The following is an 18,431-nucleotide window of genomic DNA, read 5'->3' on the forward strand; positions in this document are numbered from 1 at the left end:
ACTGTTTTGATGGGAGTCTTTCAACAAAGGTTTTCATTGTTTTTGAACGACTATGAGAGGATTGCGATGGGAGATAGACTTTAAACATATTTTTAAGGAGTGACAGTAGCAACAATTATTTAGGGGGTTACAATTTACGAAAAGCAAAGTCCTCTCCCTCCCCCCCCCCCCCCCCCTTTTTTAGGGGTGATATGATGGAACATGTTCCTTTCCTTTTGGCTGTACTTTCACTAAATTTTATAACTGAATAAGCTAGAAAGAAGATGCATAACTGGTATGTGCAGATTCCTCTTGTGTTGGATAATGTATAATTATCCTTTTGATCCCATTGTATAATTTTCCTTTTGATCCCATACTTCTTTGATCCACAAACAGTTCTTTTGATCTAATTTTGTCCGTACAAAAATGTACCTTCCCTTTTGGTAAACTTTGTTTTAAGAGGACTTACGATAGATGTGAATTTGTCATTTCTCATATTGGCCCAATCAGATGGACTAAAGATGAATTTTAAGTACCCAAGCTAACTTGATTGTCCATTTCCAAGACAGATGATGAATCAGCACTCTTTAAGTCAATTTGGGTAGCTCTCATTTTTCAGTAAAAGACCAGGTTCTTTGATTCCCAATCTTTCCCAGTGGCAAGTATTACATTTCTTTGTTTTGGGCTTAGTCATAGGATTCCATCTAGTGTTCCTATTCCTTTCATATTGAGCTTGATTAGTCCTCTTACACCTGTTTTTGTCGTCTTTGATTCCTCTTTTTGTCCCATTAAGTTTGTTGTTTGAGCACTTAGGATGTGAATTGGTAGATTTTTTTTTTTTTTGGGGGGGTGGGGGGGAGGTGGAGAGGGGATACACATCCTTTTGAGTTTGACAAGTTATTTCTGGTTGCTCTACTCCTTTCAAGCTAGCCCTTAGGGCAGCAGTTGTCGTTTTAACTTTTTCCTTCAGTTCCTCTTGAGGGCTTCGGAGAGGATGTAGTTGTTTTGTACATGTGGATGTTCTTCCTCTATTCCTTGATTTTATGTGCTCTTCTGTAGTAAGAACTTATTCCTTCAAATAGCACATTACCCTTTTCAGGCTCTCTTCTCCTTTTATTTGTTCAATTGGTTCGCTTTTTGCTACTAGGCTATTATTTTGCTTATTTATTTCAAGAGCTTCTATTACCACATCAGACACATGAATAATCCCTCATCCGGAGTAGTTATGGAGGACAATTATTATTTAAGAGAGTTTTTCATCCTTCCCTTGTTCTAATTTTGAGTAGGTCGTTGCTGCAGGGGAGTTTTCTGATCTTGACTTTATCTCCGTATCTTTGTAGTTACTTTGCAATGTGTCCTACATTTGTTTGACAGTGACACACGAGGAAACTTTGCTAAAGTCATTAGGCCCAATACCACACATGAGAAGTCATCTTGCCTTGGTATCTGTTTGAATTTCTGCCTTTTGATGCTTTCTGTCATCGTGAATTTTTGGACCATGCAGAATGATGTCCCATAGTTTGGGGTCTTCAGAGATTGGGTAGTCTGCATTCTGATTTTCCACTATCCAAAATGTTTGTTGTTGAAGCATGGTGGTCTTGTGATTGATAAGCCTTCTTGTACTGTTGGAGGTGTAGCCATCTTCCGAGGTGCTAGACTTTGTAGAAAGATCTAGCTCTGAAAACACTTGTTAGGATCGGGCTACTCTTATGCGCTCTAAGAATCATGTTCTTAGAGTAACTATGCAAGAAGATAATGCAGCGCAAATATAAATCAACACAAGTGTTTTCACGTGGAATACTCCTTGTTCAGGGGAGGTAAAAATCACGGCCTATCTCCATAGGACTTTTCTCAATCTTCACTAAATAAAAGTAGTTTAAGATTTACAAACTTCCTTGTAAAGATTTATAAACTTCCTTGTAACGTCTAAGAACTTGTTCCCTAACAGTCCCACCTCTACCCACTTATACAATAATCTATCTAAAGACTCTACCTTGTCAAAAGATCCCTTACAACTCAATAACCAACAAAACACCTATTACACAATACTTGCAAAGGCAGATAGATGGAACTACAATGGACCTAACTATAACAACTAAAGAACTTAATGATAAATCTTGATACGCTCCAATTCTTCATCGATATGTAGTTGGCTCTTCTTGAGACTAAGTGTTGACTATTGGAAATAACCTTGTGTAATGCAAAAAATAAATAAATTATCCTCTACCTCTTCAATTATCTTTAATGGTTGATTAATTTGCAGATTTGAATGACCAGATCAATGCCTCATTAAGTCTTCTTTAATGGCCGGGTTAATGACTCATTAAGACCTCTTTGACCCCTTCAGATTTACAGCCTATATAAACCACTCTTCTTGGTGAATTATAAATACTGAAAAACTCCTTCTACTCATCTTTTCCCCGAGTTGTTTTCTGGGTGATTGGTTTTGCGCAACTCCAAACTTCCAGCCACTAGTGCAAGTGCTTCGGAGTGTTGTGGAACCTTGGGGAGCGACTGGTCTAAACAATTTGCACCACAATCAGGTCGAAATCGCTTTCAAGGCAATGGTTTTCCACGATGCCGCATTAATTCGATAAGTTGTTTTCCTATTTTACTTGATCTTCCTCAATATTGTACTATTCTTACTAACAATTTGAAAGTGATTTTTAATACAATATTAATCAATATCTTAGAACAAAACTCTTTCCGATTACGTGGAAGAAGATACATCATCAACAAGTAGAGACAGATATAGTGTTATGATATAATGGAGAAAATTGTTTGGTTCATTTATATTATAATTAGTTTTGCTTTGAAATGGTATTTGGATAAGCAACGATATTGTTAGATTACAAATGATGTCGTTGGAAACCAAGCAAACTTGTTCTGGTGCAATGAAACTTCACAAAAAGTACATTAAAAAATAAAATACCTTATGCCAACAATGACTATTTATACATACGGTGGAATTATTTCGTGAGAGGATCTTTAATTTCATTAACATGATGTTCACCACCTATACTCTTTGAAGTGATTGTTCCAAGTTCGAATAAAGGTATGTCAATATTTTGTGATCTTTGCAATTTTTAATATCGAGAACTATGGTTACTTGTTCAAAGTTAAATAGAAAATCATTAACAAAATTAGCAATTTTTTTTGTGTGTGGTGAAACATGCCAGCATGTGCGCAAACAGAGATGCCACTGTCAATGATGGCCACGGGCCTTTGTGTTAAAGTAGCATTGAATTTCGCTTGGAAACAGGCAAGTTTCGAGTTTGTTCCTCAGTTTAGAAATAAAGTTGGGAAAAATGACAACCTCGCCAATTCAAGAGCAAATCTTATTGAAACAGATGATATTATTTTGTGCTCATTTCTCAAGCGAATCTTGTGGTGGGTGTGAATGACTGGGTAATAAACTTTGTGCTGCTAGGCACATTTGTGTGAATAAAAATAATTGTGCAGTTTACACCCAAGTCAATGGAGGATAAGAGTTTATTTATTTTTGTGATTCAAGAATTACTCAAGTTATTGAAAAAGAAAATCTTCTCAAAATCAAATTTGAAAAAATATTGGCTTAAACTGAGGTGTTGCATGTTCCTAATACTTGAACCAATTTGGTTAATATGAAATTATTAGGAAATGTTGGAGTAAAGATTTCTTTTGAGAATGTTATGATTGTTTTAAGAAAAATTTTGTTGGCAAAAGGTATTGTAATCATGATTTAGTTGTGGCAAATGTTTTAATCATGAATGAAAATGCTTGTAACTTGCTTGATTGATTTCTTCGAACTTGTACACCTGATAATTTTTTAAGTGCAACTATTTTATATGCTTGCTAAATATAAAATTGGTGTAACTTACAAGAAACTAAAAAGCCCCTTAATAGATTATGAAAATATTATCCACCCAATCTGAAATATTTGTAAGTGTGGGGGTCTCATATGATTGTATATTTATCAGATATGCTGAAAATAGTGATGCATACAAATCTTTTGTCGTGAGCAATGATGAGATTGAGCACACCATTATAATTGAAATAAATAAATAATGCTGGAGTTTTCAAAGATATTTATCCTTTAAAGAGTGATAATTTTTTTAATGTCTCTTGTGAAGTATGTTTAATAACTGAAAATGTGAATTCTCAAAACTTTAAGAGTACATTAATATGAAAGTACTCTCAAATCTACTTATATTACTAAGTCTATTGATTTGTGACAGGATAGGCTAGGTCATGCTAATATTGCTTCTATTAAAAAACTTATAAATATGAATTTAATTCTTGCAATGAATGTTGATGAATTTTTAAGTGCCCAGTTAGTGTAGGAGCAAAACATAGCAAAACGCCTTCTAAAATTGTCACCGGTAGAAAAACAGAATTGGTTAAACCATTCGAAGCTGATTTCAAAAACATATCTAGTAGAAGTGAAAATATATATTGCATTTCTTATGTCAAGGTGATGAAGAGTTGAAAAATCAGTGGATATCAAGGTAAAGTTCTCTACAAGCTTTAATGTGAGTTGAAAATGTCACACCCTAATTTCCGATAAGGCATGATGGGCACCCGACCCTTACTTAGGGCCGAGCGAACCCGCTGATTCTCGTGATACACATAATCTTACTGGGCCCTTATATCATGAAAGGAATGCATAAAGAAAGTTTTTCAAGAACAACATACTATTCATCTTTCTCAAATCGGGTAAAATCGGTAAACATATGAAATACGCAACAAAATGCAGAATGACACATCGGCTTACATAGCCGTTTACAAAACTCGACATATCATACACTCGACTCGTCTCGCAAAGTCTCTAACATAACCCAAGATACCGCAACACACATATACTCGACTCAAAGCACTCCGGGAAGAAATGGGCTCGCCAATCCAAATCGGAACATCTCCTACTCATCCGCATACACCGCGTGGCATGAAACGTGCCCCCCGAAGAAAGGGGGTCGTACGGAATATGTACCGAGCATGTAAAGCATGAAACACAGTAAATGTAATCATACTGAGATAAGAAGTATAGGAAAATCATGAGGTTTGCCTTGAAACACAAATCATGCGTGTCAATATCATGTAGCACATATGCTTATACATAGCGTGTCCCGGCCCTCTAGTGAGGGACTCGGTGAAGTAATCATCATAGCATCATGTCATTATATGCATCATGTCATCATATATATATATATATATATATATATATACCGTACCCGGCCCTCTAGTGAGGGACTCGGTGAATAGAATCATCATATGCCATCCTGGCCGCCGTCCCCACATCATCACATCATCATGTCATCACATCATCATATCATCATATATATATACCGTACCCGGCCATCTAGTGAGGGACTCGGTGAACAATGCAGTGGAGTGTGCACGAATACGTACCCGGCCCGGGACTCGGTGAAAGACATATTGAGCTTTGCATGCAAGCGAGTAGTGAGAAACCATATGCACATAAATCATCATCACAGACTCAATGGATACGTAAGTAGTCGACTCGAGAGTTAAAACGGTAATCATGTTAAGTTCTTTCAAAAAAAAGTCGTTAGGACTATACAAAAGAAAATCTCGGGGACCATGGATATGCATCAACCAATCCGGGCCCGCCCATGAAAGTTAGAGTCATTATACGTTATAGGATCATTTGCGGACATATCAAAGTAATCCGATTCCGTCTAAGAAAGTTACGGACATTTTTCAACATAAAAATCCTTTTGGAGCAAAACTCTTTTACAACATTTGAAATCCAATCATACAAAAGACGTAAGGTCCATAATTCTACTACATTAAGAATGCCAACATTAAGAAGCAAATAAGAATCGTAAACATGCTCGGAACTTAAGAATGGAGTTAATCCCAAAGCACATATCATGTCATATCTTACTTACGTCTAAGACATGCCAAAAGAAGGAAGGAGTAAGCTTTACATACCTTGTCCGCTCCCTAAGCTAATCCAAACTAAGTCTCGGCTTCCCAAAATCTACAACAACATCATTAAATACTAACATTAGCTACGGTGCACTTAGGAATTCAATCCCGGCCGGCACTTAATTCTACGTAAATTTCGCGAAAAAGCATTTCCCCGTTTATATGCCTAGCCCGAATTCTCAACTCAAGTAACCAACAACATCAACAACAATACCAATAGTATTAACATCATTTCCAATACCGACGTATGCCATAAAACAGCCCGCACATTGTTTTCTAAATTTCTCAACCAACCAAATTTGCGATATAACTATTTAATAATTTTATTTCCGTAAAGGAGTCGGAATTCATATGAACAACATCAATAACAACAGCCTTCACATTTTACAAGTTAAATACATTTATTTTCATCCAAAATTCTCTTCAAATCTCCTTCCATAATTCACAACACCAACAAACGAATTTATCAAAGTGCTATTCCCTCCGTGCTAATCCGTTAAAATTTTAAATAAACTCGTTAACAATGAAAAGGAACCGTATTCATACCTTAAGCATGCAGCCCCCACATTATCACTCTTCTCCTTGGTTGATTTTTAGCTCAAATTGAAGACAACGCAACGTACAACACTTTTCTCTTCATGGGCTTCGGAATTCGGGGCTCGTAATTCGGTCAAAATTGATTTTTCTTCTCTCCAAGGCTCTTCTCTCTCTCTTTCCAGAATTTTCTGGTGTTCTTGGTCTGAAAAATGAGAGGAAAGGGCTGAAATTTCACTTAAATAGGCATGGGTCATGGGCCTAACCCGATTGGGCCCGGTTTGGGCCTAGCCCACTGACCTTTCCGTCTTAAAACGTCCATATCTCCTTATCCCGATGTCACCTGTGGGCCCACGACCTATGGTTGGAAAGATAATTTAATTATATACAACTTCTATCTTTGGTGTTTTTCCAAATTCCAAACTTATAATACCGTTTCTGCCCCTCGAAGTCAGATCACCCGAAAACGTTACTTAAAAATATTTGTTTGGAGGACTTCCACTTTGATTTGGCTCAAGGATCCTTCTTGAGTTATGTTTAACTTCACATATGTGATTCATATAAATTGTCGCATGTCCCAAAAAAATCTCAATGTGTGGGCCCCACCTCAGCTTGCGAATAATCCGACGTACAAAAATACGAAATATAATACTGTCAACCTGAGTTTAAATTATGAAGCAACAACATGATTGTCAATTTTTAAGCACGTTAATAAGGACCTTCCAATTGTTTGGAATACTAGAAGAATTTTTTTTTTATCACTATTTTTGGGCTTCAATTTTTTGACCACCATGGCCGAATGGCCTTCTTTCTTTTCCCTCCAAGTTTCTTGAATTTTTTAAGGGTGAGAATGATGAAGATGATTTAATTAGTCATCTTCTAATCACATATATAAAACATCCATGTGGCCCATGGCCCACACCCATGTGGTCGGCCACTTGGCCATTTTTATTTCATGAATTTTAACTTTTCAATATTCACTTTTAACCCCAAATTTTTCCTTAATATTCCATGCCATTAAAATCATAAGCAACTTATGTCTTAAAACAAAGTCGTAGTTAAAAGTCTCTACTTCGCCTCCCGGAATAGTATTGTCCTTAACTTATCATGATTAACTCGGATTGTCCCGATGTACGAAATACGGGATATAACATCCTTCCCCCTTTAGAACATTCGTCCTCGAATGTTCAACTAATCTCATAAAGTCTCATAAGGATCTCGGGGGGGGGGGGGGTTCCTTTATTACTATAGTATGCAGTCCCATCTACTGATTACATTTCTCCTTCATTTTCTCTTTAGCTTCTCAAGTCATCTCCTTCCTGTTATTATTCCGCCACAATATCTTAACCAAAGCCACGTCTTTTGTACGCAACCTCCTTACCTTGCGAACATTGTAATAAGGTCCAATATATATCCCGAGTTAAACTTCCCCTCCTTGTCGAATCTTATTACACCTTTCATGGGTGATATCTTTAAGCATACTCACTCGCCAATCTGAGATTCTAAGTGTCGACACCGATTGTCGTCATATGGTTTCTGTCGTCTCTGAGTTGCTAATAGCCGTCCCCTGCTTTAACTATCATCAGCTAATATAATTCTGAAAAAAATTTGACGTATAAATTCACCCTTTTTTAGTAACTAGCTAGCTTGACCATCTTGCTTAAATCATCTTATAATCCTCCTTTACTCGGCTTGTATCACTCCAGGCACATTGTCTCGTATCATTCCTTTATCTTTAATTCAAACTCTGCTACCGTCCCTTTGCTCGTATCTTGCCCGCAACCTTCCGGTCACACATTATGTTGCAATCTTTACAAAAATATGCGAAGGTGCTCAAGTTAGCCCAAAAATACCTTAGCGTGGCTTTACTAATCCTTATGTTTTACTTTGTCTCCGCCTCTTTGCTCTTACAACCGGTACCGGAATAGATCTTTGGTTCAACCATAGCCATGTCCTGTTCGTCCTCGTACTACTTCTATCTCGTAGTTTAGCTCAAACCTTCTTTACATCTTTCCTTAATGCACCTGCATGATCACCGTATTGTTATTACCGAATCCAAACTTTTCTCATTAGATATTCACTTGGTCTCATTCTTAACATACAAATATTCGTAGGTTGCATAACTATTCTTGTACCCTTTGTATAGAGTACACTCATTCTCGCCCTCACGATCTTCCTTTCTCCTAGTTCACTCTGCCCCACATCTTCCTTCCGTCCTAACATTCGCTTGTAGCCTATCCTGTCCTACTCTTTTCCTTTCCTTTATTCACTCCTCTGATGCTCTCATTTCCTGTTATAGGAGGTTTTCTATTTTTCTCCCTTACTACTCTTAGGTCGCAGTACCATTAATGAACAACCCTATTGCCCACATCTTAGCCTCTAATCTAGCACCGCAGTGTTACCTTTCACAATGCCTCGGTAAGCTACTCGTTATCGCTCTCTTGTCGTATTCTCCTTTAAGCCTCCACTTTCCGATGTCATATCATTCAAGATCTCTACAATTAATTCTCAGCACTATCTCAATTACCATCCTAGCTTCTACCCCTTTTTCTAGCTTTTGGATCTTACTAACTTGTCTCGGCAAGGAATCCTACCTGTAGCCCGAGTATCCGTATCCAATATTTTGTAGTGTTGATTGTCTCTATCTGGCACTTGCATTTCTCGCACCCGCTTCCCCCTTTAGGGGCGTACTTATGTTATTGCCTGATTATATTTTGCCCTGTGTCCGCATTTCCCAATCTTAATTAGGCGGCACTCTCTTTCTTTTCCAAGTATCATTGTGTTAATACTTCCCAAGCTTAACCTGTAGCGAAAATAGCATCAACTTGCCCTGTAACATTTGTGCCATTCATTTTTCTTTTCACTTGAACTGCGTGACCCTGTCCGATTTATGCCTTCCATATACCGTTGCGTTGATCGCCGAATACACATATCCGCCGATATAGCCATATACGGGATATCATATGCATACCTATATAAACATAATTACTACTATTTTGCTTACAAAACATTCCCAAACGCTATTCAAACTCACCCTAATTCTACACCGTAACGCACCTTCTTTCTCTTCACCGATTTAGTCCGCTCGACCGCGCGACCTCTTAAGGTTTCCGCCCACTCTATATATTCTAGTTCCCCTTAGACTACTCTAGCTTCCCATTTGGCTCTCCTGTGGGTGACTTTATAGGATTTTTAGTAAACTTCCCAGGGGTCACCCATCTTGAAATTTCTCTCACCCCAGCACGCTTAACCTTGGAACTCCGGCGAAATACGATACCTTAATACTAGTATGATCGCGTCCACCTCACCGCACGACCTCCATCGCATAATCCGGAGTAAATTGAAGTCTTAACATATTTCTGAACGCTCCCATAACACAATTACTATTTTAGCCCTCTTTCAATCCTAAATATTCACTTTTCACCTCGCGGGTACCACTATCTTCCGTCTTAGACTTCCAGTGTTCCCAATGGTGATGAACACACCTTGATCGCCGTTACTTATAAATACTTGGTTATCGGCCTTTGATTTCTCGCTCTCCTTTTACCTCGTTCCTCATCCTTTCGTAACCGAGTCTTTCACGTCCCGTCACTTATAGTACTCGTATCCTTGGCTACACATGTCATGACCTATTACTACACCGTTATCTCGCTTTCTTCTTATTTCCTTCTTCCAATTTCCTTTCTTCTCTTACACTCGCCGTCATTTCCGTGACCATATGCCCTCTATTCTAACTTCCCATACAAAACTTAATAAGCCTTCCTTATTCGTTCTATAGCTCGCTTTTCCGTTTCACACTTACCTTTACACTCTAGCTACATAGATCACATCATAGCTTTGGCCACTTTCTCACCAGGCTTTACTCATTTTCGTAACAATCCTTATTATGTCCTGTTCGTATTCGATCCCATAGTGTAACACTTCCTAACTTCTCACCCTTTCGGTCAAACTTATCCTTAATATCTCACAGGCTGTCCTATCAACACACTCATACCCGTCACACTTCTTTCCCTCCGTACCCTTATCTTAATCATACTATTACTTCTTTTAATCATAAGCTCGTCATAATTCATCCCTCGCTTATCAATCCAAATTTCGGTACCTTAAATAACTCTCTATCAAGGTTTGCCAGCCTTTTCTAAATCATCTCTTAGCATCACAAGCCCTTTCCAATTTCTTTTGTCATATCGATATCGACCTTCTAATTATTCTTATCCTCAATTTAGTACTTAACTTCTTTTTCGATGTCAGCCATACTCGTAGCTTAGCCATATCTCCCCATTACTATCGGCACGACCTTTCAAGTCGTATTACAAACCTATATCTCATTCTCTTTTTATTTCTGGGAAAATTTCGACAGAGTTTCCTCTATATTTCTTACTATCTCAAAACCTGCACGCAGGAAATACCAACAGTGCCTCACAGGGCCAACATACATATATACATATCATATCATATCACAGCCTCGTGGCTTCCAATATCAACAACAAGATTTAAAATGATGAACATACCTCGTATGCCCCACTCAAACTGCACCTGTTACACTTTCCTGTTTACTTTCCTTTTTAGTGTTCAACTTTACATTTCGCTCGTACTTCAATACCTTACCCGACATATATCTTTCATACCTTTGCTTACCTGTGTGCTTTGTAACTTCCAATATCGCTAATCACTTTCTTCTGTCGATGCCATTCTTCTGCTGAAATCAAAGGTCAAGGTAAGGAATCACATTTCCTATGACTTGGCTCTATCGAGCGATCTAAGATGTGAAAGAAGAGTAACCATCCTAGATACCCCGTAGCCTCCCGTTTATAAATGTGGCGCGCTTCACACCATAAACAGGACTCTACTTGACACGACTTTGCAGACAACCCCTAGGACGAACTGCTCTGATACCAATTTGTCACACCCTAATTTTCGATAGGGCATGATGGGCACCCGACCCTTACTTAGGCCGAGCGAACCCGCCGATTCTCGTGATACACATAATCTTCGGGCCCTTATATCATGAAAGGAATGCATAAGAAAGTTTTTCAAGAACAACATACTATTCATCTTTCTCAAATCAAAAATCGGTAAACATATGAAATCTCGCAACAAAATGCATAATGACACATCGGCTTACAGAGTCGTTTACAAAACTTACATATCATACACTCGACTCGTCCGCAAAGTCTCTAACATAACCCAAGATACCGCACACACATATACTCGACTCGGGCAAGACTCCGGAAGAAATGGGGCTCGCCAATCCAGCCGGGAACATCTCCTACAATATCCGCATACCGTATGCACCGCGTGGCATGAAACGCAGCCCCCGAAGAGCGGGGTCGCACGGAATATGTACCGAGCATGTAAAGCATGAAACACAAGAATGTAATCATACCGAGATAAGAAGTATAGGAAAATCATGAGGTTTGCCTTGAAACACAAATCATGCGTGTCAATATCATGTAGCACATATGCATATACATAGCGTGTCCCGGCCCTCTAGTGAGGGACTCGGTAAGTAAAATCATCATATACATATACATATATATATATATACCGTACCCGGCCCTCTAGTGAGGGACTCGGTGAAGTAATCATCATAGCATCATGTCATTATATGCATCATGTCATCATATATATATATATATATACCGTACCCGGCCCTCTAGTGAGGGACTCGGTGAATAGAATCATCATATGCCATCCTGGCCGCCGTCCCCACATCATCACATCATCATATCATCATATATATATACCGTACTCGGCCCTCTAGTGAGGGACTCGGTGAACAATTGAAAAGGAGTGTGCACGAATACGTATTGCCCGGACTCGGTGAAAGACATATTGAGCTTTGCACGAGCAGAGTAGTGAGAAACCATATGCACATAAATCATCATTACAGACTCAATGGATAAGTAAGTAGTCGACGCTCGAGAGTTAAAACGGTAATCATGTTAAGTTCTTTAAAAAAAAAGTCGTTAGGACTATACAAAGGAAAATCTCAGAGACCACGGATATGCATCAACCAATCCTGGGCCCGCCCATGAAAGTTAGAGTCATTATACGTTATAGGATCATTTGCGGACATATCAAAGCAATCCGGTTCCGTCTAAGAAAGTTACGGACATTTTTCAACATAAAAATCCTTTTGGAGCAAAACTCTTTTACAACATTTGAAATCCAATCATACAAAAGACGTAAGGTCCATAATTCTACTACATTAAGAATGCCAACATTAAGAAGCAAATAAGAATCGTAAACATGCTCCGAACTTAAGAATGGAGTTAATCCCAAGGCACATATCATGTCATATCTTACTTACGTCTAAGACATGCCAAAAGAAGGAAGGAGTAAGCTTTACATACCTTGTCCGCTCCCTAAGCTAATCCAAACTAAGTCTCGGCTTCCCAAAATCTACAAAAACATCATTAAATACTAACATTAGCTACGTGCACTTAGGAATTCAATCCCAGTGCTGGCACTTAATTCTACAGAAATTTGTAAAGCATTTCCCCCCGTTTATATGCCTAGCCCGAATTCTCAACTCAAGAACCAACAACATCAACAACAATACCAATAGTATTAACATCATTTCCAATACCGACGTATGCCATAAAACAGCCCGCACATCGTTTTCTAAATTTCTCAACCAACCAAATTTGCGATATAACTATTTAATAATTTTATTTCCGTAAAGGAGTCGGAATTCATATGAACAACATCAATAACAACAGCCTTCACATTTTACAAGTTAAATACATTTATTTTCATCCAAAATTCTCTTCAAATCTCCTTCCATAATTCACAACACCAACAAACGAATTTATCAGAGCTATTCCCTCCGTGCTAATCCGTTAAAATTCTAAATAAACTCGTTAACAATGAAAAGGAACCGTATTCATACCTTAAGAATGCATCCCCCACGTTATCACTCTTCTCCTTGGTTGATTTTTAGCTCAAATTGAAGACAACGCAGCGTACAACACTTTTCTCTTCATGGGCTTCGGAATTCGGGCTCGTAATTCGGTCAAAATTGGTTTTTCTTCTCTCCAAGGCTCTTCTCTATCTCTTTCCAGAATTTTCTGGTGTTCTTGGTCTGAAAAATGAGAGGAAAGGGCTGAAATTTCACTTAAATAGGCATGGGTCATGGGCCTAACCCGATTGGGCCCGGTTTGGGCCTAGCCCACTGACCTTTCCGTCTTAAAACGTCTATATCTCCTTATCCCGATGTCACCTGTGGTCCCACGACCTATGGTTGGAAAGATAATTTAATTATATACAACTTCTATCTTTGGTGTTTTTCCAAATTCCAAACTTATAATACCGTTTCTGCCCCTCGAAGTCAGATCACCCGAAAACGTTACTTAAAAATATTTGTTTGGAGGACTTCCACTTTGATTTGGCTCAAGGGTCCTTCTTGAGTTATGTTTAACTTCAAATATGTGATTCATATAAATTGTCGCATGTCCCAAAAAAATCTCAATGTGTGGGCCCCACCTCAGCTTGCGAATAATCCGACGTACAAAAATACGAAATATAATACTGTCAACGTGAGTTTAAATTATGAAGCAACAACATGATTGTCAATTTTTAAGCACGTTAATAAGGACCTTCCAATTGGTTGGAATACTAGAAGAAAATATATTTTTTTTATCACTATTTTTGGGCTTCAATTTTTTGACCACCATGGCCGAATGGCCTTCTTTCTTTTCCCTCCAAGTTTCTTGAATTTTTTAAGGGTGAGAATGATGAAGATGATTTAATTAGTTATCTTCTAATCACATATATAAAACATCCATGTGGCCCATGGCCCACACCCATGTGGCCGGCCACTTGGCCATTTTTATTTCATGGATTTTAACTTTTCAATATTCACTTTTAACCCCAAATTTTTCCTTAATATTCCATGCCATTAAAATCATAAGCAACTTATGTCTTAAAACAAAGTCGTAGTTAAAAGTATCTACTTCGCCTCCCGGAATAGTCTTGTCCTTAACTTATCATGGTTAACTCGGATTGTCCCGATGTACGAAATACGGGATATAACAGAAAAAGAGTATAAAAATTTATCAAATTCTCAAAATAGTCGGGGTTAATTGAAAACGCCCAACTCTAGTCCTAAGAAGGATAAGCGATCACTGCAAATATAATCCGGTCTACAAGTCCAGAGTCGAATCCCACAGTGAACTAACGTTAGCAATAACTGTTCAATATTACTAAGAAAATAAGTTTGAACGATATCTTGAATTATAAAGATTAAGATTTCTATTTTAAACTACTTAAGTAATAAATAATAAAGCAGTAAAAATTATCAACTTAAGAGGATGAAATTGAAAACAAGATTAAGGAGGCCTAGGGTTATGATTTCCCCAATTATCGGAATCCTTCTCGCTACGTTATCTATAATATCGCCAAGTAATTCTCTACCGATCGTGAGAATTCAACTATAGTAATTCTCTCTCGAGCAATCACAATAATTTACTAGACGTATTCTCTCGAACTATCCTAGCTAGAAATTTCTCACCGCTCACTATGACCACATCAAAGCTTCGTTATCTATAAACCCGCTTTTTAAACCGCCGTATTGATCTCTCATATACCCAAGGAGTGACATTGTTCAACAACTACCTAAATATGCATTCTTTCTGGAGCAACATATAATAAATAGGAATAGCTAATCGGTAGCCATTCAATCAACTGAAATAAGCACGTAGGTGAACAAGCAGAAAATCCAACCGCGCAATTATATAAAAACGTAACAAGAATTCATCCTACAAAAGGTTCCATCAAAACCCTAGATAAGGAATCTAGCTACTCATAATATTGTTTAAGAACATAGCATAGAATTCCATAAGAAACAAGTAAAAGAATGGAAGAAATTGGAACTCTAAGTCGAATCCCGTCGCTTCCGCTCCGTGCTTGTTATTGCCTCCAAGAATAATGCATTCAAGTTCTATCGCCACCCTATGTGCATTTCTCCCCTTCAAAAATATGCTGTTAGGGGTTTTTATATGACCTAGGGTTTTTTAGGAGATCATTTAAGCCCATCCAAAGTTTGATAGAAGTCGCACGACTATGGGCTCATTTTACGAGGAGGTTGACGAGCAACTTCTTGCCAATGTTCAGCAGTTGCACGCTATGGGGTACGTTTTTGGCACCTTCGCTGATTTGTATTGCTGCCAACATCAATGGCACGCTTGTCTGGCTTGCGAAGCGAGCAAGTTGACCTCCTTCCGTTCGCTTCCATTGTTCTTGCTTCGATTTCATGTCAATTCATTCATTTATGGCTCTTCCAATCCCAAGCACTTCCTACACACAAAAAAACACTTAATAAGCTCAAAATAACCCAATAATAAATAAACCGCACAACGATAATCAAGATATGAGGCGATAATGTACTTGAAATATAGACTTTTTAGCCGAATATCACACCCCACACTTAGACTTTTTCTCATCCTCGAGCAAGTTTAAAAATTACATCATGGAAAACAACAATTTTCAAGCATGCTCATGCATCACAACTAATGCCAATAGTTTATGTCGACATTTAGAAACTAGCATATGAATATAGACACTTTTCTTCGAAATTTTCATGCCAAGACTATTTAAAATTTTCAAACGATCTCTTCTAACATCCTAGCCTCGAAGATTGACTTTCTTCCTATTTAATTATTGACTTGCTTTCCTACGCCAACTTAAGAACCAAGTACATCACAAATCTCTTGTGAATCATGTGCCCTCACCAATCAAAGAGAAATCAGTCCACACACTTAAATAAACTTCAAATGTATAAGGACTTACATATCGAAAAAATTCTCTCTCTCTCTCACAAAGAAAAATCATGTGCCTCCCAAGGTCGTACCATAAGCTTGCCCGTAGTGTAAGACTCAACTAATCTAAGGCTGTCAAATCTAAGATCAAGTAGGACCTTTATAGGTTGTAATGTAGGCTAAGGGACAGGTAGGATATATTTAGGAAAATAGTGACTTCACCCTCCTAAGCACTTTAATACAAGACAATTTTTCACTTTCGAGTGCATGCTTCTCATAGTCCCCATTCAATTTCTCATTATACAAATGCATCACAAGAATCCGTTTGTTTTCAATCCAATACATATAAACAATTTCACTAGCTAAGAACAAAGTAGTATTCTTTTTCTCTTTTTCTTCATTCTTTTTTTTTAAATCAATTTTTTTCTTCTTTTCCTTCCACTAATGAAACTTTTTTTTTCTCCACCATTTCCTTTAGTTCCACCAAAAGCTACTCATATTCCCTTTTTTTTTCTTTCGCTTATTCTTGCAATTCAAGTGCTTTCAGAGTTAAAGGTTAAAAGAACAAGCAATTAATAACAAAAGGGTATAAACTTGTAATGTGGGTGCAAAAGAATAGGTCATAGGCTCAAAAGGGTTGACTAGGGATATTGTTAACATTGGTAGCAAAACGGCTAAAAGGCAATCAAAGAAATGCCTATGTCATTTCCTAAATTTGTCACAACTTATTTATTTCGCTTTGACCACACACAGGGCAAGTTCTAGACTAGCAAGGGACGACACAGATTATCATTTAAACCTCACTTCACACAATGCATATGATCCACTCCAGACAGTTCCGTCATGACTCTCAAGTTAAAGCAATAGGGCACAGTCAATGTATATACTTCAAGCACAGGAGGTAATAAAAGTAAACAATCGAGCCTCAAGCTTCAAAATAAGATCACAAAAATTGTTATGAGCCAAAAATCAAATAATTCCTTAAGCACTTTTGGCTTTCAATTGAGGAGTGTCACCTTGCCTTGACGGCTTCAAATATTTCAGAATGAATGACTCATCTATCTCTTCCTTTGATTGTTGCATCGGCTCGTACTGATCAAATTCTATATCTCCTTCCAAACACAATGTCGAAAAATGTCTGGAGTGAGGACCAATGCACTCAAACTGAAAATTGAACTTGTTATCATCCTCCTCTTCTTGACACAAACTAGAGTCAATTAAAATTGCATTTGCAAGGTTCTTGCTTGACTCTAGTACCACATTTTAAACATCGACATCATCAAATTCTGATTGGTTAGATTGTTGGTGCTCTACTTTGAACTCTTCTTGGCTACTATCGACAATATTAGCATGTTGAGCAAAAGCTTCCACCAATTGATTCAATTGAGCCTCCAACTTGTGAATAGTTGCCTCTTGCCTTGGTATCTGTAGTTTCTTCTTATCATCTTTGTCCACAAGGCACTTTAACATATCCTTGATCTCATTTATGTCAGCATTATGTCATTCTTTGTTCCTATTAACTTCACAAGAAAAAGTAGAACCACCATAATAAGGGGTTGGGGGAGGATAAGAAATATAAGCACAACCATAAAAGTGACCATCTTGACCACCACACATATCACACACATTCCACACATAAGATTGATTTGGTGCACATAACTCGCTCCCCGGAACATTTTGACCATATTGACACGGGTGGTTTCCTCCACGATATGCACAAGGAAGATCAAAAGTAAAATTACTAACACTAAAATTCCCATAGTTCAAAGATGCCATGTTTCTCAAATCAACAACTAAAATAAATAATTTTAAAAAAAAAAATATTCAAACTTAAAATCTAGCAATATTTACAACTATAACAAAATCGTTTGTTCCCCGACAACGGCGCCAAAATTTGATCACGCCCAACTCTAGTCCTAAAAAGGATAAGCTGTTGCTGCAAATATAATCCAATCTACAAGTCCAGAGTTGAATCCCATAGAGTACTAACCTTAGCTATAACTATTCAATATTACTAAGAAAATAAGTTTGAACGATATCTTGAATAATAAAGATTAAGATTTCTATTTTAAACTACTTAAGTAATAAATAATAAAGCAGTAAAAATTATCAACTCAAGAGGATGAAATTGAAAACAGGATTAAGGAGGCCTGGGGTTATGATTTCCCCAATTATCAGAATCCTTCTCGCTACGTTATCTATAATCTCGCCAAGTAATTCTCTACC

This window comes from Lycium ferocissimum, chromosome 3 (genome assembly GCF_029784015.1).
Source record: "Lycium ferocissimum isolate CSIRO_LF1 chromosome 3, AGI_CSIRO_Lferr_CH_V1, whole genome shotgun sequence".
In the NCBI taxonomy this organism is placed as follows: Eukaryota; Viridiplantae; Streptophyta; class Magnoliopsida; order Solanales; family Solanaceae; genus Lycium; species Lycium ferocissimum.